The sequence below is a fragment of the Pelophylax lessonae genome (assembly GCF_965119305.1).
Source record: "Pelophylax lessonae genome assembly, chromosome: 2".
NCBI classification, from domain to species: Eukaryota; Metazoa; Chordata; class Amphibia; order Anura; family Ranidae; genus Pelophylax; species Pelophylax lessonae.
This window is the reverse complement of record NC_138769.1, coordinates 575888163-575914315: the sequence shown is the minus strand read 5'-3', so window position 1 is coordinate 575914315 and position 26153 is coordinate 575888163. Positions and strand designations below refer to the sequence as shown.

Sequence of the window (26153 nt, the reverse complement as noted above, 5' to 3'; positions counted from 1 at the left end):
ATGAAATTGAGTTTGACACCCCTAATCTAGACCATTCCGAGTCTAGCCATTTACAGACTGAATTTTGCAAGCATATAGACTTTAACCTACACATTAGCCATGTGTAAGGAACCGTGTCAAAAATGTATGCTTACTTCCTCATAAAAGAAAGAGGTGTTTGACAACTTTGGTCATTTTTGAATCCATGCAGACTTCTGCTTATTTCTAGCAAAAACTATTTTTTAATCCGACTCTTAGGAATGTTCCCAACTATAGAAGTTAAATTTAACAGGTTTGTGGTTACGTGGTAAAGACTTTGATCCCTTTTAAATATAGGCACCACATTGGACTGGCACCAGTCCAGCAGTACCACGTCAGTTGTTAAAGATTCTCTTATAATTAGAAACAATGGCTTTGAAAAAAACTGAGCTCAACTCTGTGAGGACCTGTGGTCCAGAGGCTTTATTCCCCTCAATTTTTAAGAACAGAACCCTCTATTGGATGGGACTTTAATGGTAACCATATTACTCATCCAATAAATATTGTGAATATTTTTGGTAAAATTGTTACTTATATTCAAAAAACTACAAACCGTAGTGAATTGTGTGAATCAACAGACACTGATCTGGAGTGGAAGTATACACCACTCCAGATCAGTAGCTCCATTTGTATTTTGTAAAATTTTGTGATAATTCATTTATATCTGTCTGTTGATTCACACAATTCACTACGGTTTGTAATTTTTTGTTAATGTGGAAGTAGCCATAACTTATTTCCCAATGGCAATATATTTTTTTCTGAGTTTGCATATAGTCAGTCTGAAACATTCCAAATGCTGTTCTATGTTCTTTATTGACAATATTGCCCTCCAGTCTGAGTCTTCGAGAGCAGTCTGCAACCTGGAAAATTTTCTCCCTTAAAATCAGGTGTTTTTAATTTCCAGGACGTGCTTGTTTACACTTACATTTAGGGCACTTTCTTGTAAAAGCAATCCTAGCAACTAAATCGATGATGGATTGCTTTTAAAAGCTGCAGGAGGGGGCCCCCTCCCCGGTCTCTAGTCTCTAGAGCCCAGGTTTGCAGCCAGGTGACTCAGGATGGCATGGGCCCCAATCAGCTCTATGGTCTAAGAAACTGGATGCGTTGAGTATTTTGTCACGTCTGGTTTCACCAGTTGAAAACAAACCATTACTGGTTTGAAAAAGCATTAGATCATACTAATCTTGGTATTGAAGCTTTTAGGGACAGAGAAGAAATCTGTCTCCCTAAAAAAGACCTGTCCCTGCCTATTGCTATCACACAATTATTTTTTTAAAGATGTAAAAACTAAATAATAAAAAAAAAAATTAAACGCCCCATCCCCCTGTGCCCACGTGCAAAGGCAATTGCATGCAACAGTCCTGCGTCATGCACCACACATGTGAGGTATCACTGTGAACGTCAGATCAACAGTAATAATTCAAGCACCAGACCTCCTGTGTAAATTATAAAGTGTTGCCTATGGATAATATAATATACATAGTTTGCCACCAGTGTGTGCAATTTTAAAGCGTGAAATGATGGGTATCTATTTACTCAACGTAACATCTGTTATATTTTACTAAACAATTGTGTATTGTGTTTTTCTGCATTTAAAATCCATTAAAGCATATTTTATTGGTCTTCAAGGGGGTTAAATCATGTTATAGTTCCTGCTACCCAGATTTTCTTTTATATGAACATTAGTAGCAGGCTCCGCATTGTTTAACTAATTCAGCTCCATAGCAACTTTTTTTTTTTTCTTTGTCGCATACATGTAAAAATCCAAATTTTTGGCATTTAAAATTACCTAAACCTCCAGAACATGAGATTTTCTGAAAGCAGAAGCCCTGTAGAATAAAAAGGTAATACTTGCAAATTTTTGTGTCACATGATATTTGTGCAACTGCTTTTTAAATGCAAATTTTCTGGAAAATAAAATACATTTTAGTGCAAAATCACAAAATTGAATATCCATTTTTGGTTTAAATATAAAAGATTAGGTTGCATCAAGTAAATGGATATCTAACATACTATGTTTTAAAATGTAATGCGCCCGTGGTGTCGCCAAAAAAAGGTGACGTCTTTAAAAGCTGGTATAGCTCATCACTTTAGTGTTTAACTAGGAGCTCTTGTGCTAGAATTTTAGTATTCTCACTTTGACATTCGTGGCAATATGTCCCATGTGTAGTGCGACCGCAGTTTACATACGCGTATGCACCCTGGGCTTGCGTTTGCGCAGGTGTGTGGGGCAACGGGTTTTGAGAATTTCTTCTTTTTTTTTTTTTTTTTTATATATTCATTTTTTTTATTTTTATGTGATTGCTATCAAAGGGGGTTGTTAAACCCCTATGTGATAGCATTGGGCAGGTGACAGGTACTCTTTTTGGAGACATTAGGGGTCTAATAGACCCCAATGTCTCCTCTGCCCTTTACCCTATCTAACAAAACACAGATCAGCTTGATTTGAGGTGTCTCCTGGCTGTATTGGCCAGAAAAGTGTGCATACGAAACTGGAAGTGACATCACTTCCGGTTTCATTGTGTGCATGTGAGATTGAGGCATGGATTTGCCTTGGTCTTACTGTAGTCTCTCTCTTTCCACCAGCGGATGTGTTCCCGGGTGTTGGTAAGCACTGGATAGCCTGGAAACCACGGGAGGAGGGCAGGCTGCAGGCAGGGGGGGATGGGGGCACCGCACAGCTGGCTCTGTGAAAGTGGTCGGCAGCTATGGAGCTGCCACATTTTCACTTTGAAGCCGGTCACCGGCTCTACAAAACACACAGGCTGATGGTTGCTACTGCAGCCATCAGCCTGTGATCATATATTCACTCTTTGGACGTACATAGTATGCCCAAAGGGCTGAACTGAAGTTAAGATAACATATCCAGCAGGGCATCATTTCTGGTTGGGACTTCTATAAACTATACCATAAAATTGTCTGAAAATGGGTTTTTAAATTTATGCCCTATATCTCCAGCAGTGCCATTATCCAGCCAATTTTAGGGTAGTCAAAAATGTCCTATTATCACTGTCCCAGCCCTTTCTATCTGTGCAAGGAGTCTCCGCAGTCTCACACCAACAATTACCATTACAGTACATGCAACCATATGCAGCTACACCTACAACTGCTCAGCACCATTACTCTCCAAGGTCCTTTTTTTCACACCTTCTTTTAGATCACTTCACTCATTAAGACAGATACCATTACCTTTTTTTTTTAACATCACACAGGTTCTTTATTGACGATAACAAAGTTAAATACAGATAGTCCAGCAGTATTAAAAACATAGGAAAAAAGACATACTTTCCACAAAAGCATTGGCATAAAGAAAAGATGGAAAGTATTCTAAGATCAATGAGCACATTATTAACACGTTTTTGCCCTCATTTGAAGTTATAGTGGGTATACCCTTTGAGGCAGACCAAAATAACCATCTAGGTAGGTTCAAGACCATAAATGGATCATGTTGGGTGACCAGGGCACTGCAGTAGCTGCATCTGTACAAGTTTGCATAGACTTGGGCCTGGGGTGTCCAAAAATGGCGCCCGTAATCTTTCATATTTTCCAGGGCATCCCCTATGTTGATAGACAGACATACCTTTCAAATATAAGGGTGTTTGCCATATGCATCATCCATAACTGGTGTTAGGGGGGTTAGGTTGACTTCCAGAGCATAGGAATTGTCTTCTGAGCCTGGAAGAGGGCACCGTTAAATGCCACCCCTGTGGGTTCCTCTGGGATAATATCACTTAAGATGCCCAGCAAACCACATTTAGGCTCAAGGGGTACCTGAGTTTGGAACACCCTATTAAGGGTACCCAGGACCACCGCCCAATTAGCAATGTGGTTTTGGACACCTCCAGAGGAGATGAACAAGTTCACCCTTGTCCCATTTACAACTGTAGCAGAGAGGGTCTGCAAGTATGCCCATACTGTGAAGTCGAGCAGGAGTATAATGTGATCTCAATACTATATATAGCTGGGATAGTTTTTGTGAGGAAATTAGGGAGCTAGTAACCACTGCCTGCAGCGCATCTTCCCATTGGTCCCCTAAGAGCTGACCAAGGTCCCCCTCCCATTTCCCACGGGCCTTGGAGGGGGTAGCCATTCAAATTAGTAACATGATGTAACACTGGGAAATAATGTACTTAGCATGAGTAACTGAAGAAATTAAATGCAGATTTGGGGTTGGCGATTTAAGGTTCAGTCTCCGCTCCCTGAGCCCTAATGGTGTTTTGTAATTGTAAGTAGTAGAACTGCATGTGCGAGGGAAGAGAGAACCTCTCCCAGAGAGCTGAAAAGGGGAGCAGGGTCCCGATCTGGAAAATATGGATCAAATTAGTTACCCCAAACATGTCACCCTGGGTCAGCTTGCCCAATTCCTTATAAGATCCATTATCCCAATCTGGGCTATATGCAGTAAACCCCTCCACCTGCTGCAGCAACATTGATTTCTGCCAAATTTTGTGTAGGAGATTATATATGTGGAAATTTCTGTGTGCTTCAGAGAGATCGACTTCCAAGCCTTCTGGGATGGAGTCCGCGCCAGTACAATGCAGCATAAGGCAGGCATCTGATGATGGTAAATCAGGGGGGCTAGTAGGTGTGGGAAACATACCTGTAAGATGCTGCAACTGAGCCGCCACATAGTATAACCAGGGATTAGGTACTGCCCTAGGGTTTTGTAATGGCTCTAGTTTAATTCTGGGGGCACGATTATTTCAGATCAGGGAACTAAAAATAGATATTGACTATTCTAAAGGTTTCCAGAGAAATCACCACTGGCGACTTATGCAGTGGATAGAGCAATATGGGGCATCAAAATCATTTCAATTAAATTAGTTCTACCAGCTACTGACAGTCCCAACTTGCTCCAGGCGTCCACCCTAAATCTGGACAGTAAAGGTTGTATGTTAAAGCGACCATAGTCAAGCAAATTAGCAGTAACGTGTACCCCCAGGAATGTGAAATGAGGATATGGTGGGAATGGGACAGGTTGTTGAGACTCTCTGGCCTTATCCGCCCTCCAATAGTAAAAATGTAGATTTCGTCCAATTGATAGTGAGACCGGAAAAATTTTGGAATCTGGATATTGTATCCACAACGGCCTCCAAAGTGGTATCGCCCAGAAACTGCAACCTTTCATCCGTATACAACCTAAGCTTCTCATGGAGAGCGCCATATCGGAACCCGGTAATCAATGGATTGGCGCGGATCAGGGCAGCCAGTGGTTCTAAGGATTCTGCAAATGGCAGAGGGGACACCACCACCTTTTACCTTTTTTGTTTTACCCTGTCTCTCCAAAAGAGAACATAGCCACGAAAATAATAGCCCAATTATGTAAAGAATGAAACCAAGATTCAACCATCTGTGTAAGTTTGGGAGGCAATATGCTTAACCTCTTTACATTGGCTGAACACACATATGCAGCTTCTCGGCGTATGGGCTTTCACGCCAAGTGGCTGCATATATGCAGCTCTGCGTAAAACACTTACCGTGCTGAGAGCTCTTCCTGCACGCTCCCATCATGGTAGTCGGCGGATACCAGAAAGCTCCCAATGCATGCTAGCGATTAGGAGCTTTCCAATCATGTGACCACTGTGACAGCCAATCAGTGGTCACATGACCCAAATGCCAGCATCCACGTGTTTAGAACCCTTAAAGGGGTGGGAGGCGGCCGGCAGGAATGGGTTAATGTTTATCAGCTGCCCAACAGGGATATGTTTGACCCACTGTTCTCATGGAACACAGTAGTCTAGTCAACTTTTCGAGTTAACAATGATTGGAGGTGAGAAGTATCACCTAGCCTGGGACAAATGTGTACATTGTTGAGAAATATGTCCATTCTTGCCTGGCACAATATTGACATCGAACATGCTAGTTTTATGATAAAATAAAGGGGAATTATTAATATTGGGGGTCATTTTATGTAGGGATAGACCGATATGGTTTCTTCAGGGCCGATACCGATATTTTGGTCACAACGTACTGTATCGGTATTGGCCGATATGGGCCAATATTTTGTATATTTAAAGCTTTGAAAAATAGACAATTTTTGACACAAATCTGGTACTGAACATGTTTAATTTTTGTTTAATGCTTAATGGCTGGCTTGCTGGCACCCTGTGGTGGGTGGCTGGCTGGCACCCTGTGGTGGGTGGCTGGCTGGCACAGGAGCTGTGGGCGGCTGGCTGGCACAGGGGCTGTGGGCGGCTGTCTGGCACTCTGCCTGTGGGCGGCTGGCTGTCTGGCACTCTGCCTGTGGGCGGCTGGCTGTCTGGCACTCTGCCTGTGGCTGGCTGTCTTGGCACCCTGCCTGTGGCTGGCTGTCTTGGCACCCTGCCTGTGGCTGGCTGTCTTGGCACCCTGCCTGTGGCTGGCTGTCTTGGCAACCTTCCTGTGGCTGGCTGTCTTGGCACCCTGCCTGTGGCTGGCTGTCTTGGCACCCTGCCTGTGGCTGGCTGTCTGGCACCCTGTCTATGGGTGGCCGGTCGGCTGGCTGTCTGGCATCCTGTCTGTGGGTGGGTGGGTGGCTGGCTGTCTGGCACACCCTGTCTGTGGCTGGCTGTCTGGCACCCTGTCTGCGGGTGGCTGGCCGACTGGCTGGCTGTCTGGCATCCTGTCTGTGGGTGGCTGGCTGTCTGGCACACCCTGTCTGTGGGTGGGTGGCTGGCTGGCACCCTGTCTGTGATACACTCCCGTGAGACCAGTCCCGACTCCAGACGAGGCTGTCCAAGGCGAGGGAGGCCGCCTAACAAGGCAGAATGATGTCACAAAAATATCTGCAATATCGGCCAGTTCGGGGGCCAGTACCGATATTGGCCTTGCCAATAATCGGTCTATCTCTAATTTTATGGTGCTACTGGTTCAGGGAGAAGTATAATATTGGAATTCAGACTCTATGCATAACAGGACAACAAGATCCATAACTGGAAATATTTAGGTTTCAGGAGAAAGGTAACTCACAAGCCTGTAATTTGTGGCCGTTGGCACCATAGATATTAATGTGTGCATGCTGTTGCTGTTTTTGTCCACTGCTTAGTGATTTGGGAGGAACGTTGTGTTTATAGCCAAGATTGACCAGCACTCTGGCTGATTTCTGAAGACGAGCAAGAAATGGCAATGACTTGTGCATAAACCTCCCTCATCCACATACACTCTTGATACCCCATTGTTATATTCTCCGTGTTGTGAGAGACACAGGACTCTGGTCTGGAACAACGGTTGTTTATTCAGGACTCACTGTACAGCATTACAGGACAGCTCTGCATATCAATACATCTCTACATGTCTCTAAAGATGGCCACTCTGCCCCTTGACCCTTGTCATCACTCCTGGGTGGAGCCAGCCTTAAAGTGACAGTACATGTGAAACCCTTCAGGTATAACACCTTCCATCCATACCTAAAAAAAAAAACAAAAAACAAAAAAAAAAAAAACAACAAAACGAGAACAGGCATAAAACAGTAACTCATAATTGTCCAATACAGTCCTCCAACTCAGGAGATTTACATGGTTTCTTCCACGTCCGGATGTGAGAACAACTTCCAGGGAAGCTCCGGGGAGAAAATGGCAGCGGATCACTTTCGGCGGGCCCGTCGAAAGTCTCGTAACCGGTCTTGCATTTGAAACCGGTCAGGAGGGCGACAGTGTCGTTGAGGACGGGCACCCAGCGACTCGGGGCTGGAGGAAGCAGGGCTGGCCGGAATGGACACCGGCGGGGCCAAGAGGGGATTCCCTAGCTCAGAGGGTGAGCAGACCTCTGGACCAGGGCTGGAGGGCTCTGTTGGAGCTGAGTTCAAAAGTTCAGAGTCTCCCCAAGCATCAGTCTCAATGCCTCCTGATCCGGTAGGAGCAGATCCTTGAGACACTGGAGGTGCAGCCGATGTCAGGGATTCGGGCAGCTGAGAACGAGAACGCAATTGGTCCGCATGCCGTCTGCAAATGGAACCATCTTCCAGGCAGACCCTATACATTTTGGGTCCCAAAGTCTCTGCGACGATAGCAGGAAGCCAACGAGTGTTGGAAGCGCCATAAGATCGGGCCCATACCTTTTGCTGGGCTGTAAACCGGGGAATCTCGTCGTGTTCGACCCTCTTGTCTTGGGACTGCCGTACATGTTCCTGGACCGTTTGAGGGCGGAGCATATCCAAAACAGTCCATGGCTGCCGACCCAAAAGAAGTTCAGCTGGAGTTTTCCCAGTGGTTGCATGTGGTGTGGTTCTGTAAGCAGAAAGGAAGGAGTCCAGCTGCTGGGGTGACAGGGACTGTTGTTTACTTGTAGCCACAGTTGCTTTGAAATAGCGTTTGAAGGTCTGTACAAACCTTTCTGCTTGACCATTTGTAGCCGGGTGGTAAGGTGCGGTCAACTTGTGTTTGATGTTGTGGGCAGTCAGGAAACCCTGAAACTCCTGGCTTGTGAATTGTGCACCGTTGTCTGTGACAATTTCTCTGGGGTATCCAAACGTAGCAGCGAGATGTAACAGTATGGAAATCGTCGCCTTAGTCGTTGGCTGAGTAACAGGAACGACCTCAGGCCACTTTGAATGGGCATCAATAATGATCAAAAAGGTGTGTCCTCTGATCGGGCCTGCAAAGTCCAAGTGTAGGCGAAACCAGGGAACCGTGGGCCAAGTCCAGGGCTGGACGCACCCTCGAGGAGGGTCTCTCGCAGTTTGTGCACATCCAGCACACGCATTCACATATGTCGTGATATCGGAGTCGAGGTTTGGCCACCACACATAGCCTCGGGCCTTTTGTTTCATACGTGTGCCCCCGGGATGACCAGTATGTAGCAATTCCAGAATGTGTCTCCGGAGGGTCTGTGGAACGATCACTCGGTCTCCCCATAAAACACAGTTGCCAGACACAGTTAATTCCAGACGCCTACGGAAGTAAGGCTCGTAATCCTGTGTGACAGTTGCAGGCCAACCGTACCGTACCCAGGAGAGTATTGTCTTAAGGAAGGTATCCTTGGCTGTATGGGCTGCTACTTCCCCGGAAGACAGAAAGGACAGGCTAGTGTAACGACAACTCTTGACAGGTGGAGAAGAGTCTGTTAATGTCCTTGTCAGACGGGACATGGCGTCTGCATTAGCGTTGGCATCATGGCTGCGATACTGGATTTTGTAGCTATATGCTCCCAAGAATAGGGCATAGCGTTGAAGACGGGCTGCAGTCGTCTGGGAGATGCCTTTGTCAGGGCTAAAGATCTGAAGGAGTGGTTTATGATCAGTCAGTATGGTGAATTCCCTACCATACAGGTAAAGATGAAACTTCTTAATTGCCCATATGAGCGCCAGAGCCTCTTTGTCAATGTGAGAGTAATTGCTTTCTGCTTTTGTCAAGGACCTGGAGGCGAATGCCACAGGTTTCTCTGACCCATCTGGTAAAACGTGAGATAGTACAGCCCCTAGACCATAGGGTGAGGCATCACAAGCCAAGGTGAGAGGCCTTTGGAGGTCATAGTGCACGAGCATGCGTGACGCCAACAGCTTTCGCTTAGAAACTTCAAAAGCACGTTGGCATGCAGCCGACCAGTTCCATCTGGAGTGTTTCTCCAAAAGCTTGTTTAATGGAAACAAAGTGTGTGCTAGATCCGGCAGGAATTTGTGGTAATAGTTCAGCAAGCCCAGGTATGATCGCAGCTGCTGGACGTTGGTCGGGGCTGGAGCTTTTACTAAAGCATCAACTTTGGCTTCCGTGGTGTGTATACCCTCTGCATCCACAAGGTGGCCACAAAACTCCAATTTAGGTACCATGAATTGGCATTTCGCTAAGTTCACTTTTAGACCCTGCTCTTGGAGTCTGGCCAACACAAGCTCCACGTTACGCTTGTGTTCCTGGTCCGTCAGGCCCGTGATGAGCATGTCATCTAACAGGCACTGTGTGAAAGGAATGTCCGCCAAAATCTCATCCATTTTGCGTTGCCAAATGGCTGGGGCGGAGGCTAGCCCAAACACCATCCGATTGTATTCATACAGTCCCTTGTGAGTGTTGATGGTTAGAAACTTGCGGGACGAAGGGTGGACCTCAAACTGTAAATAAGCTTGCCTGAGATCAAGCTTGGTGAACTTTTGACCTCCTGCAAGAGAGGCAAAAATGTCATCTACTCTGGGTAGGGGATACTGGTCTATCTCCAGTTGAGAATTTAGTGCCATGCGGAAATCGCCACAAATGCGTAAGTCCCCATTCGCTTTCTTTACTGGTACAACTGGTGATGCCCACTCGCTGTGCTCTACCTTTGAGATGACACCTTGTTCCTCCAGCCGGCTTAGTTCAGCTTCCACACCTGCTCGGAGTGCGAAAGGTACCGTCCGAGCTTTGAAGAACCTAGGCTGGGCGTTGGGTTTCAGCCTGAGTCTCACACAGTCATGCTTTATTTTTCCCAAATGGTTATCAAAGACTTGCGGGAATCGCTGTTTCAGGGACTTCACCCATCCCTCTTCATCCCCTGATGGGATGGTCACGGTGTTGCAGGGGTTAATGGCGATGTCTGGCATGCCAAAGTGAGCAATCCAGTCTCTCCCAAAAAGAGGGGGTCCCCCATGTTCTAGGATATATAATGGCATTCTCTTTGTCTGACCCTTGTAGGATACCTGTACTTTCACGTACCCCAGTGGGTGGAGTATCTGCTTTGAGTATGTCTGCAGTTTGATTGGTGTTGGACGGACAGTTGTTCGGATCAGAAGTTTTCTCCATTGTTTCTGGGTGATAACTGAAACTGCTGCTCCTGTGTCTACATCCATCTTGAGTTTCTTTCCTTCCACGGTTACCTCTACAGTCATTGCTGAGGGTGCTGAATGCATATGATGTATGTCCAATCTGTGGAGCACTTCCTCATCCTCTGATTCAGATGACGATGTATATCTTCCCACCATATATGCCTTTGTCCTGGTGTTCAGAGGTTGTTTATTTCGCACCTTCTTACTACGGCAGACTCGTTTCAGATGGCCTGCCTTACCACAATTATGACAGAGCTGATCCTTAAACCGGCAGACTTTGTGATCATGGTCTGTATTCCCACAACGGTAGCAAGCTGACTCCCGGCTTGATGAGAGTCTATATTTACCGTTAGCTGCAGTTTGCTTGACTGCTGTTCTGAAAACTTCCTCTTTAACCTCTCCCCTTCTGCTCTGGGGGTTCAAAGCTTCTGTATCTTTCACAGCCATTTCCATCACTGAAGCTATCTCAATTGCCTTTGTAAGGGTAAGGTCTTTCTCTGTTAACAGTCTCTTTTGGCTAGACTCACTATTCAGTCCCATGACAAACTTATCCCTCAGTGCAGTTGGTAAATACTCCCCAAAAGAACAGGTTGAGGCTAGTCTGCGAAGGGCGAGCACATAAGCCTTAATATCTTCACCCGGCTGCTGCTGCCGCTGATAGAACCTGAATCTTTCTGCAATCTCTAGTGGTTTAGGCTGGAAGTGATTCCCTAACAGTGTCAGGAGCTCTGCCAAAGTCTTAGTTGCTGGTTTTTCAGGGAAAAGGAGATCCCTAAGAGTGTCATATGTCCTAGCACCAACCACTGTCAGAAACACTGCTACTTGCCTGTCGCCTGGGATGGCATTTGCACAGAAATATTGTTCTAATCTTTCAATCCAAGAAATCCACGTTGTCTGTTCGCCATCAAATTCACTTAATGTCCCGATCAATGACATTTTCCTGCTGGGCTCTGTGGGTGTTTGTATTCCTGACAATCCAGAGTTTTTTTTCTTCCTTTCCTTTCTCACACGGATAGTAACCTTGAAAATCCCACCCTCGTCGCCACTGTTATATTCTCCGTGTTGTGAGAGACACAGGACTCTGGTCTGGAACAACGGTTGTTTATTCAGGACTCACTGTACAGCATTACAGGACAGCTCTGCATATCAATACATCTCTACATGTCTCTAAAGATGGCCACTCTGCCCCTTGACCCTTGTCATCACTCCTGGGTGGAGCCAGCCTTAAAGTGACAGTACATGTGAAACCCTTCAGGTATAACACCCATCCCCAATCTGTGACACTGGGTTTTTGAATGTTACGGCTTCCTCAAAAAGATTTGAGGATGTAAACCTTCCTACTGTACCCAAAACAAAAAAAGTGAACCTACGCTTTGGGTTCAACCTTGTGTAGTAGTGTTGGGAAGTTTTACCCATCTGAGACATCTAATATATATATTAGTGTTACAGGTCTTCAATAAATGCAAATAGTATAAAAGATCAGACAGACATTTGTGTGAGTAATCAAAATTTCTTGAGGCTAGAGGTAAGGCTTTTCTGTATTTTCTACCTGCATTAGAGATAATTTTACATTCTGAAAGCATTTACATTTACCTTCAATAGCAAGACTATTTTCTGCCTACCACTTAAGACAAATTTCTTGCTAGTCAATGTTTGATAACCTGTAAAATAATTATAGTTGCTAGTCTTGTGAAAACACAGCTATATCAGCAGTGAAAACGTCAGCAAATCAGCAGGTTCTATAATCATACAGTTAGGTAACATGCCTTTCTCCCTATTATATCACATGTGCTATAAGAGTAACAAAGGTGAACTGAAAGGAAGTAGAAGCTGCTTTGTGACTCAGCAAATTTCATTTTTAAGTTACAGAAAAAATTGTGAAAATAAGACTTATTTAATAAAAGCGAAAAGCAAATGTGCTACCTTTTTTAATAACCATTAAGAATTGATCTGTTTCTGTCTGGAATTTAAATGTGATTTACTATGGCGTTACCGCACTTTGGTCACCAGTTTTGCTGTTTGCACGACCTTGTTTGATTCAAGGTTGGAATAGCTACGTATACAGTAAACATTGAACCCTAGCATTGGAGAATTGGTCATACAGTGAGGAAAATAATTATTTGATCCCCTGCAGATTTTGTAAGACTGCCCAATTACAAAGAAAGGAAGAGTTTATAACTTTTATCATAGGTCACGGTGTAGTATTTTAAATGATAGAGACAGAATATCAACCAAAATTCCAGACAAAACACATGATACAAAAGTTATAAACTGAGTTGCAGTTCAGTATGTAAAATAAGTATTTGATCCCCAAGCAAAACATTACTTAGTACTTGGTGGAGAAAACCCCTGTTGGCAAGTAAGACCTTTCTTGTAGTTGGTTACCAGGTTTTCATACATCCCAGTAGGGATTTTGGGCCACCCTTATTTACAGATCTTCTCTAAATTCTTAAGGTTTCTTGGCTGTATCTTGGCAACTCGAAGTTTAAGCTCCATAAATTTTCTATAGGATTAAGGTCTGGAGACTGGCTAGGCTGCTTCATGACCTTAATGTGCTTCTTCTTGAGCCACTACTTTGTTACCTTGGTACCCGAAGTAGTACAGGACCCTTTTTCTAAGTCGGAGCGACTTGTGTCGCTCCTATTAGAAGACTAGAATCAAATCCATTTCGTTTAAATTGTAATGCATTAAGCGTTTCTATAGAATTTCCAAACTCATTATATACTCCTGGAGTAAAAATCCGAACATGTGCATTAAAATACACTACAGACAGATTTAGCAGTTATGATATACTGTATAACCAGTGTTAATTTAGATTGAGTTTTAGTCAATATTTTGACTAAAATTGCATTTCAGTCATATTTTAGTCATCTGCTCTGTTTTAGTCGTACTTTAGTCACTAAAATAGTGTTCATTTCACCAACTAAAATATTTTTGTCTTAACATTGCCCAAAGCATTACAACAGCTGTGCTGCCAACTGTCTTTCCTTGTGCTGATACACATGCTTTCTACTAAAGCCTCACTCATATGGACGTGGTTTAGTAATCTGCCTGCGTTCGGGGGTGATAATCTGCTTACAGCTGCGGATATCTCTCGTCGGTCTGTCATTGACTTGTACAGGTTTCCTGGCTGTGACTGTCCACAAACACCTGGGATCCTGGACACAGATATCCAAAGTATACTTGCACATGGCCATTTAAGCCGTGTGAATGAGGCCCAAGTGTGTATACCAGCATTCTGTAACAGTCCTTTCATCAGGAGAAATGTAAACAACTATATGGCTCAATGTTTGAGACTGTTATGGTTTCTTAGGTGCTGGAAAACTGTTAGTGTTATCAGGATGACTTCAGACAGTTGACAGAGCAGCAACTGTCAAACCTCAGGGGGCCTTCCTCTTTTGATCATTAGCTCCAAGAGCAGTAACCAGCAAGTTTAACAAGGAGAGGACTCTGTGAATAAATGTTTGCCCACCCCCTTTCCCTACAGTTCTATTGATGATTTCCCATAATGGCCACTGTTTTTCAGCAATAAGGGCCGATGACAGCTTGAAATAACGACTAAGGCAAAAAACATACATTATAGCTTATGGCATGGGTGTCCAACCTTTTGGCTTCTCTGGGCCACATTGAGTGTAGAGAAATTTTCTCGGGCCGCATATAAAAGATATACTATAGTTAAGGTATATAAGTAATAAAATGCCGCTGTGCCCCCCCCTGCACTAATTTAACACAACTAGAGGATGAATCCTTCCGAGGCAGCCTCTGCCTACAGTTAGTTGTAAGCCGCTGTGGCCGTGCCCCCGACCTAACTTCCTTCTTCCCCATCAAAAAAAAATAAAAAATTGTCAGGGGACAGTGGGCCGCATTGCCTGGGGCTCTGGGTCGCAGGTTGGACATGCCTGGCTTAGGGAATTATATTTTTTTGGGTGAGAAAAAAAACACTGATATGACAGCAGTGCATCACCAACTCCCTCATGGGTAGCCTCTCTCATTATTACCCAACACCAAATTCTTTAATGTTCACACCCCAGCAAGGTTGTCCCCAATGTATGGTACGGGCTCTGCAGAATGCTGGCGATGTACTGCATCTCCGGCAGACTCTGATCATGTGTTTTGGCACTGCCCACAGATACAGGGATTTTGGAGGGGGATTACTCTGTCCCTGGGGGATCTCACATCGATACCCATCCCCTTATCCATATCAGTCTGTTTGTTGGGCCTGGTGGAGGGAATAGCACCATGTAGACATCAGAGAACTGTTGTCGGTCTCCCTCTTCTACGCTCGTAAGGCCATTCTCCTGTGTTGGAAAAAGCCTGAGGCTCCTTTGCTGTCCTACTGGAAAGGTATTGTTAATAAAGCATTGCCGTTCTATAAAGCTACTTATTTAAGTAGGGGATGCCCCAACAAGTTTGAGAAAATCTGGCAGGGTTGGATCTCAGCTGTGGAGACCCTTAATTAACTGACTGTTGAGTGAATATAAGATCACATTCTCATGAGTAATTGTTCAATATTCTGATTAACTGATTATGAGGGGGTACTTATTGAACTATGAAGGGCATTTGATCAATGGCGGTCACTTGTATGGAGGGGAACTGTTTATATCTCTGAAGTCTTATTATGGACTATTGCACTACCTTGGTATTGGGGGGGGGGGGGGGGTGGCTTGGTTATTTTTCCCACCGTGTTGGTGGGGATTGTGTGTTTGTATTGTTTGTTGAAAACGTAATAAATATTTCCCCCCAAAAAATTTTCTAATGGAACACCAAACTCTCTAATGTAAAGCAGCCCCCTACCTATGCTATGCTTAGCCCACAACAGTTTGCCCAATAAGCAGCTTCATTATGTTCATTCACCATAAACTACACTCATGTCCTCAAACCCTCTTCAGATTAATAGAACAAATTTATATCCACCACCATCACAATAAAAGACCCTTGTTACATAAGTGGACAATCTAAATGTCACTGATACATTAGTGGTCAATGCAGAATTTACCATTACATTGGTAGTCATTATAAATGCCTCTGTTATGTTGGTGGTTAGTATAAATGCCTCCTTTACATTGGTGGTCAGTGTAGAATCACTACTTCACTGACAATATAAAGGTTAATTTACATTAGTGGTCAGTGTAGAATACTTGCTTCATGGGCAGTGTGAAAGCTCACTTAACGTCAGTGGAAAAATTACCCCCCCCCCCTTACATTGGTGGTCAGGTGTAGTATCCTTGCTTCATGGGCAGTGTGAAAGCTCACTTACATCGGAGGTCAGTGGAAGAATTACCCCCCCCCTTTACATTGGTGGTCAGGTGCTCACTTACATCAGAGGTCAGTGGAAGAATTACCCCCCCCCCCTACATTGGTGGTCAGTGGGAGAAGTGCCCTCTTACATTTGTGGTGTAAGCATGAAAGCTGGATGCTGCAAAAAGCTACCTTTAAGTGATCCTAAACACACACTGTAGTTCAGTGTTTTTCTCAACCTTTTTTCAGTCAAGGTACCCTTTAAAATTATAGAGAATATCAAGGCACCCTTTACAATTATGGACAGTCTCGAGGCACCCCATTCTAAAATGTAAAAAACGTTTCCACACATGTAGGACACCCAACGTTAGAGGTTTTCTTCCAAAGCAAATACACTTTTGTACACCGGTACTGACTAGTATTCCAATATTTCCCTTCTCCCTCAATTTCTCTCCATCAGTCAGCTAATGTGACCCCAATGTGGGAGAGAGGCAGAGGAGGATCAAACAAGGATGCTGCAGAGGCAGCAGACATCCTCCTTCTCAACTGATGACATCATTGGTTGTTAGGATGCCAGTGTCTAGAAGGTCGTAATCCTGCACAATAAAAACCTGTGGCTTTGTGTAACTTAAAAGCAGGTTTCATTAACCTGCTGGTTTGTATACAATTTTTGATCAATTTTTAGGTTGCTGTAGTTTATATGGTCTCTTCTATTTCTGTATCTGGATGATGGAACTGTAATTATTTTAATTTAAAAAAAATCTAGGTACCTTTTTCTTAATCAATATACAGCGTCACATGACCCAGATCTTTCCCAGTCTGTCTGCAGGGAAACATAATCAGGCAGAGCTTCTAGTCTAATAGAAAAGACAAGAACTCACTGCTCAAGGTGGTGTAATTGCCTGATGACTCACACCGGTGCATGTCCCCGGCTCGCCTCCGTGAAAACTTGATAAAGGAAAAGGAATTGGCAGCACTCCAGGTTGAGTCAAAATCCAGATTTATTGACTGGACATCCAAATATGACAATCGTGACAAGGTAGACGCGTTTCACACACTGACTGTGTGCTTAATGATTAGCATTTGTGCTTCAGGACCAGGTATGTGACACACAGGCTATCACGTCCCTCAAGCATGTGTCTTAGAATAAGAGGAAGGTGAAGCCTCCATTAATCTACACGTAATACCATGTCTCCATTGTGTTTAGTTAGTGAGTATGGAGGAGGGAGGGAATGGGCTCTCATTTACCACTATGTATACGCCCACCTGTGTGACTTTATAGTCACATGGGCGGCTTAGATGTGATAGGGAGGGATTGCTTAGAGAATACAGAAAAATAATTTTATAGTGGGAGTATGAACAGCATGTAATAGAAAATATATTGATAGTTCTTTTTATGATGTGGGTTTAGTGATGTTTTTAATTGCCATTGAATTTAAAAATGTTTCTGCAATTGTTAAAACACCCCTGGGCACATTTTCTCAACTTAGCTTGGACAGCTTGGCCTGTGTGTAAAGGTGGAGAAAAAAAAGATGTGAAATGAAAAAATGATAATATATCTAATGCTACCATTATCTTAGTGGTAGTGATCATGTAACCTATACACTGCTATTAGATAAGCCAAGAGATACTTGCTTCAGTTTACTTCTATGTTCCAACAGTGGCAATTCATTGTTTCAGATAAATATAGAAAAATAAAAATGGGGATATTGCTGCGCTAAAATGTAAAGATAAAAACATACATGAATAAAAAGTCAACAGACCAAATGAAAGCAGCCAGCACCTGATCTAGAATCAGAAATACCAGATCTAAATCGCAATATAGAATGGGATTGGTGCAGCGCTAACACAATTGAATCCACAGTCCATACAAATGTTCAAATGGATCAAATACAAAAGTGCAGTAAACAAAAGTTCATCAGAGAGTGCTCCAATAAAGAAGGGAAACTGTCCACCACTTCAAACTTGGAAAAAGCCCCGAGTGCAGGAACCGCCACCAAGATAATAAATGGCCTCTTACCTGGAGGAGGAGCCTGCGGTTCGTCGTGCTGAGGCCAGCAAGGAGACACGGCGGCCATTTTATTGGTTGGAAACAAAGGTTCTGAGAGTATAGCTCCGAGACATGCTGTGATTTCTTCATGCAAACGTGAGTTGCCACTCTGCTTTTACTGAATAAACCTGTGAACGTACTTCACTATTGGAGTTGTCCCTCTTTTCCTTATGTTCACTTGTTCCGGTCGGAGCTGCTGAGGGAACACTGGGAATCGATACATGTCGATCTGGGCACTGATTTGATCACACAGGCTGTCTTTGATCCTTGTAATGGGGGTCATTGCAATTTGGTAAGAGGCCATTTATTATCTTGGTGGCGGTTCCTGCACTCGGGGCTTTTTCCAAGTTTGAAGTGGTGGACAGTTTCCCTTCTTTATTGGAGCACTCTCTGATGAACTTTTGTTTACTGCACTTTTGTATTTGATCCATTTGAACATTTGTATGGACTGTGGATTCAATTGTGTTAGCGCTGCACCAATCCCATTCTATATCAGATAAATATAGACTTCTTTTTTTCTAAGGTGTGGCAGCAGTATTGAGTATTTTGTACTACAGCAAGAGTCAAGGTTGTTCCAAGGACACTGTAGACAAGTTACATAGCTTATTTTTTTTAACAGAACAAGATATACCACTCCTTATACATTCTAGTTTAATTCAAAATGTATTGCCTATTTTTAAATTCCCCAAAAGTACATTTATATAAGTGAGAATAAAGAAAAGGGAAGTTATCTAAGTTTTTTTTTTAAAGTGATTTTTTAAGAGTTTCATATTTGTTATATTTTGATAATTATGTTGTCCATACATTTTTATTTTATTTTATTGTACAATAACTGCAATTTTGACTTGAACAGGCCTCATCTAGGTTGTCCGGTTAATGAGACTTGGTCCTTCATCTGCAAAATCTGAACCAGAGAACAAACCGGACAGGTTTGAAGCACCTAGCCGTTTCAGCTAGAGATTTTATTACATACTGGAGTTTCCCTGCCTTATGATCGGATGGGATAGCTCTTCATAATGGGTATAGCAGTGGGGGGATCATTCACATAGGTTGACAGTGATGTCTTTACAGGTGAATCTCATAAAATTAGAATATCATCAAAAAGTTAATTTTTTTCAGTAATTCAATTAAAGTGAAACTCATATATTTTATATAGAAGTGCTACACTGGAGTGATATATTTCAAGCATTTGTTTCTTTTAATTTTGATGATTATGGCTTACAGCTAGTGAAAACCCAAAACCTCACAGTATAGTATGTACTGAATACTTGGTCAGGGCTCCTTTTTGCTTGAATTGCTGCATCCATGCGGTGTGGCATGGAGACGGTCAGCCTGTGGCACTGCTGAAGTGTTGTGGAAGCCTGGGTTGCTTTGATAGTGGCTTTCAGCTCGTCTGCATTGTTGGGTTAGGTGTCTCTCATCTTCCTCTTGACAACACTCCACAGATTCTCTATGGGGTTTAGGTCAGGCGAGTTTGCTGGCATTGGTACTTTTTGTAGTGTGGGCAGGTGCCAAGTCCTGCTGGAAAATGAAATCGGCATAAAGCTGGTCAGCAGAGGGAAGCATGAAGTGCTCTTGAATTTTCTGGTAGAGGGCTGAGCTTGCTTTGGACCTGACAAAAAAAGTAGACCAACACCAGCAGATGACATGGCTCCCCAAATCATCATGGACTGTGGAAAATGTTTTTCATTTGGAAATCAAGGTCCCAGAGTCTGGAGGAAGAGTGGAGAGGCACAGAGTTCAAGTTGCAGAAGGTCCATTGTGAAGTTTCCACAGTCAGTAATGATTTGGAGAGCCATGTCACCTGCTGGTGTTGGTCTAACAATGCTGACAAGCTGAAAGCCACTATCAAAGCAACCTGGGCTTCCATACCACCTCAGCAGTGCCACTGGCTGATCACCTCCATGCCACGCAGCATTGATGCAGTAATTAATGCAAAAAGGAGCCCCGACCAAGTATTGCGAGCATACTATACTATACTGTACATGGATATACTTTTCAGTAAGCCAACATTTCTGTAATAAAAATCCTTTTATTTTTTAATTGGTTTTATGTAATCAAATTTTCTGAGATACTAAATTTTGGGTTTTCACTAACTGTAAGCCATAATCCTCAAAATTAAAAGAGAAATGCTTGAAATATATCACTCTGTGTGTAACGCATCTACATAAAATAGAAGTTTCACTTTTTGAATTGAATTACTGAAATACATTTTTTGATGTTCTAATTTTATGAGATGCACCTGTTTGAACATATTGATATCACAAGCTGATATGCTGCTAGATCAAGCACTCAATTATAACTAGTTGGCATACTCTCCTTTTTGCCTTAACGTCCAGTAACAGGACTATGGTTATCACATGGAACCATGTACTACATGAAGAGTGATATGATATCAATATATTGTATAGCAAAATAAAATGATCCTCTGGAGTCAGTAAATTTAATAGAAATGTGGCTGGCACTGTTTACATAAAATTATCTGTTTTGAATTAATAAAAGATTTGTGGAATACTAAACCGCTTTTGGATTCTTTCATCAAAGTCTACTTGTTCATGCTCGTTCAACATATTGCAGAGCACTTTTAGCAAGGGTAGGGTGATGTGGTGGTTGTCACGTCCTCCATGGTCCCCCTCCTCGTTGGGTGCCAAGTAAGGATCACATGAGAGGCCTATCCTGGGGGTGGGTTCTTCTGGGCTACGCTAAGCTCCTATAGTAGGATCACTTTACTACATATGGGGTATCTTTACTTTTGTTTTTATCAATGACATGGAACAAGGCTGCATGGGGGAATACTCAACCTTAAGGCGGGCCTCTGCTTTTAGAGACAAACATACACCGTGCATACTTGCACTGTAACTCTCCAGTTAACTCCCGGATCCCTGTGACAATGTACAACTTCTCTGTAACTTGCATTTAGGAAGGGGCATGCTGAGCCTTGTCCACATCCACCAGTCAATTGTCTGACTGCTACCTCACTCTCGGTAATAGTATGGGGTCCCACTGTGCACATAGCATGCACCACAGATGCACCAAATCTAGCTGTGCTGAGCTGTACTGACTCACACTCTGACTCCTGAGCAGAGCATCTCCCAGGTGTAGCACAGAGCTACAGTCAGCTTCCTCATGTAGCACTACCCCCTCATAAGGCTGTGCATAACTGGTTTCCTTACTCATGTACAGCCAGGCGACAAGCATTTTTCACTTTCATTCAGACACAAGGAACAGTCTTTAAGGGTTGGTTTTTGTTGGTTTATTAGGGCTAATAACTTGGATGGTGAATAGGAATTATGGGATGCCAAGCTTGACTGCAACAATAATCAGGGACAACTTCCTCCCTATGTCCACGATGCTTAACTGTCTTTCCTGGACACTGACAGTCTTTAATAATCAAAAAATGCAAAAGTCCTTTACGGACTAGGAACTTTTGGTCCCTTTAGAAAGTAGCAGTGTGATGCAAGCTGCATACAGGAGTATCTCCAACTCCACCGTAGAAACGACTTCCAACTCTACTGCCTACAGAATTGCCAGCCCACTTGGCTGCTTGTCCACCAGCCCACCTGGCTACTCCAAAGTACTCCCATGGCAAGGAATAAGAAAGGTTAAGCTCAGCACTGCCCTCCTGAAAGCTTGCTACAAATGGCAGTCTCTCCCCTTGTGAATCCCAGGGTGTGTTGATGTACTCACACTGTCCTCCTTGCTCCCTGCTGCTCCTTAGGCAAGATTTCTTTCAAACCACCTGACCCTTGCTGGCATGGCTCTCCCATACTTAAGGGTTGACTCAACCACCTGCCAGGCCCTCTGCTTGGGGATTGGCCAAGTCCCCTTAAGTATACAGATCAGCTCTCCTGGTCTCCGCCCACTAAGATCTAGAAGTTTCTCCAAACTTCCAAATCCAGGGGAAGGTACCAGAGATCTGCATCTGTGAGTCCTCCAGCCTGACCTGTAGCAAGCCCTGACCCAATTTTAGACTCACTTTAACCATGAGTCACAACATAGATTTACCTACACTAACACTAGTAGCACACTAGAGGGTGCTTGTCAGGGCTGGGTTTGCAGCAGCTCTCTTCTCTGTGCTCAGGCTACTCAGCTGTCGGTTAATTGTAAGCACTCACTGTTTTCTCAGTGGCTCACCTGGTTCTCATTATCTGCTCGTCAGTCCTGTCTACAGCAGGCCCCTTCTGGCTATTTAAGCTGCCTTCTCCTTGTCAACATATCTGGAGTTTCTCTTCTGTGTTCCTGTGAAAGACTTTACCCGGCTGATGTCCCTTCTGGTTCCTGATCCTGTTCCTCTGCCTCAGACTACGCTGATTTCTGGTTTTCTGATCACTGGCTCGTCTGACTTTCTGTTTTTGGCTTCTGACGCATGGCTTATGTTTTGACTACGTTTACTGTTCTGGGCCATTTTTTACCATTACATTAAAGGTGTGATTTCACTGCATTTTCTGTCTCAGTCTGATTCATGGTTCCTCACAGTGCTACACTCACAAAAGCCCTGAACACTCCTGCACTATCAGTGTGCTACGTGCAGGCAAACAGGGACCCAGTGTTGGAGGTTCATCCCACTCGAGACTCTACAAAGCCTCCACGCTCTGGAACACATACCCGGATTTACTAATCCTGGATCAAGCTGCAAAGCCAAATTTCTTTGATCAGGACAGATTTACCTGAGTCCTTCAACATGTATGGGTGAATACCCTCAATGATGCAGTCATGATATGGCAAAGCCCTATCACAATATTTACACATATATTGCAAGGGGGACAGACTCAACTGGTACTGGCACTAGTAAACCATGCATTAGACAGACAACCAGGAACAGTTCAGCTGGTTTTTCCTTCAATGCATTAAGGCTTTGTACAGCAAATCCGTAGTATAAAACCAAACATCCGATGTCTAAGCCACTAACTAAACTCAGGTCAGTACCTGACTAACAGGGTGCCCCTTGTTGGGTTCCCTACAACAAAAAGGCAGCACCAGTACCTTTTTAGTGTTCTGCCAGCAGTTAGCCTTTTCACCCAGCAGAAGAGAGAAAGAGCCCTGAGCATCGGTCAGCTAACATATGTAAAGGCCTATAGAACAATGAAATTTAAAAATGAGGTCTGGGCCCCAGGTAAGGTGGACCAAGGAATGGAGCCTTTATCCCACCCATAGCTCAACAAACCCTCCAAGTTCTAGGACCCAAATCAGAATAGAATAACTGTGAGAAACTTAACCCCGGAATTCATTAACACTGGCACAATCAGATTTTGTGAAAGTGTGTGTTAAAACTGGCGCAGTATGTGCCAAATTCATGTACCTGTCTGGAACTTGAACTTAAATGTAAAGCATGCTGTGCCATTTTTAGAAAACAGGCGAGACCCTTTCCGAAAATAAACCCTGGATGACACCTTAAAGGAGAAGTACAGCCAAAGCTTGTTTGGCTGTACTTCTCCTGTGGATCACAGGTGTGCAGTTCGTTCTACACTCCTGTCACCGGTTTTCAGCAGACAGCGGGCTGAAATCAGAGCCAGACCAGACTCAGGCAAGATCACAACCATATGGTCAGGATCCACCAACATGCCTGGACCGGCATCTGACTCAGCCTCCTCAGCGAGCTGCTGAGAGCCTGAGCCAGCCCCTCCCTCCACATCCCAGCGCTCCAGTGAGCGAGGAGGGGGCAGAGCAGAGAGCCGGTGACAGACAGCAGCTCTCTGCTCAGGGAGCTGTGAGAACCGAGTGATCGTGATGTTTAATTGCTCTGTTCTCAGTCTTAGAGCCAGTGGGGGACAGATGCCGCATCGGAGCGTTGCTGCATCCACCTAGTTAAGTGTGAATCTACAAAAAAGACAAAACCCATACTTCTTTATAACCACTTAAGCCCCGGAAGATTTTACCCCCTTCCTGACCAGGGCCTATTTTGCGATTCGGCACTGCGTGACTTTAACGGACAATTGCGTGGTCGTGCGACGCTGTAGCTAAAAGGAATTTGACATCCTTTTTTTTCCACAAACAGAGCTTTCTTTTGGTGGTATTTGATCACCTGTGCGATTTTTTTTTTTTTGATCATGCGCTATAAACAAAAAAAGAGCGTCAATTTTGCAAAAATAACAATATTTCTCACATTTTTTTTTAAATGAAATTCCCCCCCAAAAAATGTAAAAATCAAAATTTTTTTAACATTTTCGACCAATTTGTTTTATGCTACATATGTTTGGTAAAAAAAATTGCAAAAAGCGTATTTTTATTGGTTTGCGCAAAAGTTATCGCGTTTACTAACCAAGGGAAATATTTTTGTCATTTTTGTTGTTTGTTTTTTTAAAGCATAATGGTGGCGATCTGCGACTTTTTTTTTTTGCGGTACTGCGACATTGCGGCGGACAGATCGGACCCTTGACTGACATTTTTGACACTTTTGGGGTTACCAGTGACATTTCTACAGTAATCTGTGCTATACATATGCACTGTTACTGTAAAATTACACTGGCAGTGAAGGGGTTAACTTTTTTTTTTTGAGAGGGAGGGGTTATGTGTGTCCCTAGGGGCGTGATTCTAACTGTGATTGGCTGTGGCTTGAGGTGTAGGAACAGTGATCAACGGTCCTACATAGTAGAACCGTATGATCAGTGTTTCTACACAGGGGAGAATGACAGGCGGCTTGTTTACACTAGCCGCCTGCCTTTCTCCCTCTGCACCGACGATCGCCGAGTGACCGGCGGACATCGGGTCCGCCGGTCACACGCGCAGGGGGGGGGGGTCCGTGACCGCGCAGGAGCGTGCCCGCTCCCCAGAGCCGCACAGGCTTTGCCTGTGAGGGGCTGACCGCCGCAGTATATGTACTTACGGCAGTCGGCAAGTGGTTAAATACTTGCCAACCCTATACCTTGTATGGCTATGTAAACAAGGCAGATCGCTGTTCTGTCAGTAGACAAGGCAAGAATCCTGTGTTCCTGCGCCTTCCCCTAGTAAAAGCACCTCCCCCCATACAGTACACAAAATCACTAGCTAGGTGCACATTTAACCCTTTGATCGCCCCTGATGTTAACCCCTTCCCAGCCAGTGTCATTAATACAGTGACAGTGCATATTTTTATTTTAACACTGATCACTGTATTAGTGTCACTGGTTGCCAAAAAGTGTCAGTGTCCAACTGTGCACCACAATATTGTAGTCAAGCTATAAGTTGCTGATCGCCGCCATTACTAGTGAAAATAAATAAATCTATCCCATAGTTTGTGGATGCTATAACTTTTGTGCAAACTAATCAATATACACTTAATGAGATTTTTTTTTTTTTACCATAAATATGTAGCGGAATACATATTGAATGTTTATAGCACAAAGTAAATCTTTTTTTTTTTTTCACAATTTGGCCTTTTTTGTTTATAGCGCAAAAAATAAAATTTGCAGAGGTGATCAAATACCATTAAAAGTAAGTTCAATTTGTGGAAAAAGGACATCAATTTTATTTGGGTACAGCGTTGCATGACCGTGCAATAGTCAGTTGAAGTAATGCAGTGCCGTATTGCAAAAAATGGCCTTGGTAGGGGTAAATCGTCCGGAGGTCAGGTGGTTAATTGTTTCTGATTCTCAATTTCGGAGAGATGGGCAGTATGAGATCAGTGAATGTGCCAAACACAAGATGACGTCACACTATTACTGGGGAGGGATATCAGTGTACAGCTTAGGTAAAACGTTCAGGAAAGTCAGTTATTAGTGTTTACGGAACATTTGCAGACATGATTTTATTTACAACACCGTCCAAGTAAACATCCAGTGGTGGACAGTGGAGAGGTGAAGGTGAATCTCCAGCTTGGGAAGTCCCCAGGGCTGCATCGCTCAGGCTTGGCCACTGCTTGCCAGCTATTGCATCACCCCCTATGACTCATCCTAACTCGTGATCTCCAACGGGACACTTCCGCATGACGGCCTAACCCATCCCCGCCCCCCGGAAACTGAAACACGCCCCTCTGTGCGTGCCAAGCCTCGGGGTCATTTAGGAGCACGGCTTTTCATTGGTTCCTATTCTACTGATCTGGGACACGGTAAAAACGTCAATGAAGTGATGCCGTAAAGTGAGAAACCTTGTATCGCTCGGATTGGCTGGAGCTGCACTCTGGTCACGTTGCTTGCCCCGGTTTTATCATTGGCTGAGAAGCCGGGT

At 43.8% G+C, this 26153-nt stretch overlaps 1 protein-coding gene across 1 annotated transcript in view; it reads right to left on the bottom strand.

Annotated features, from left to right (window-relative positions):
* Positions 1-26153, bottom strand: part of MARS1 (methionyl-tRNA synthetase 1) — a 312431-nt gene that overhangs the window by 176285 nt on the left and 109993 nt on the right. The window lies entirely within an intron of this gene.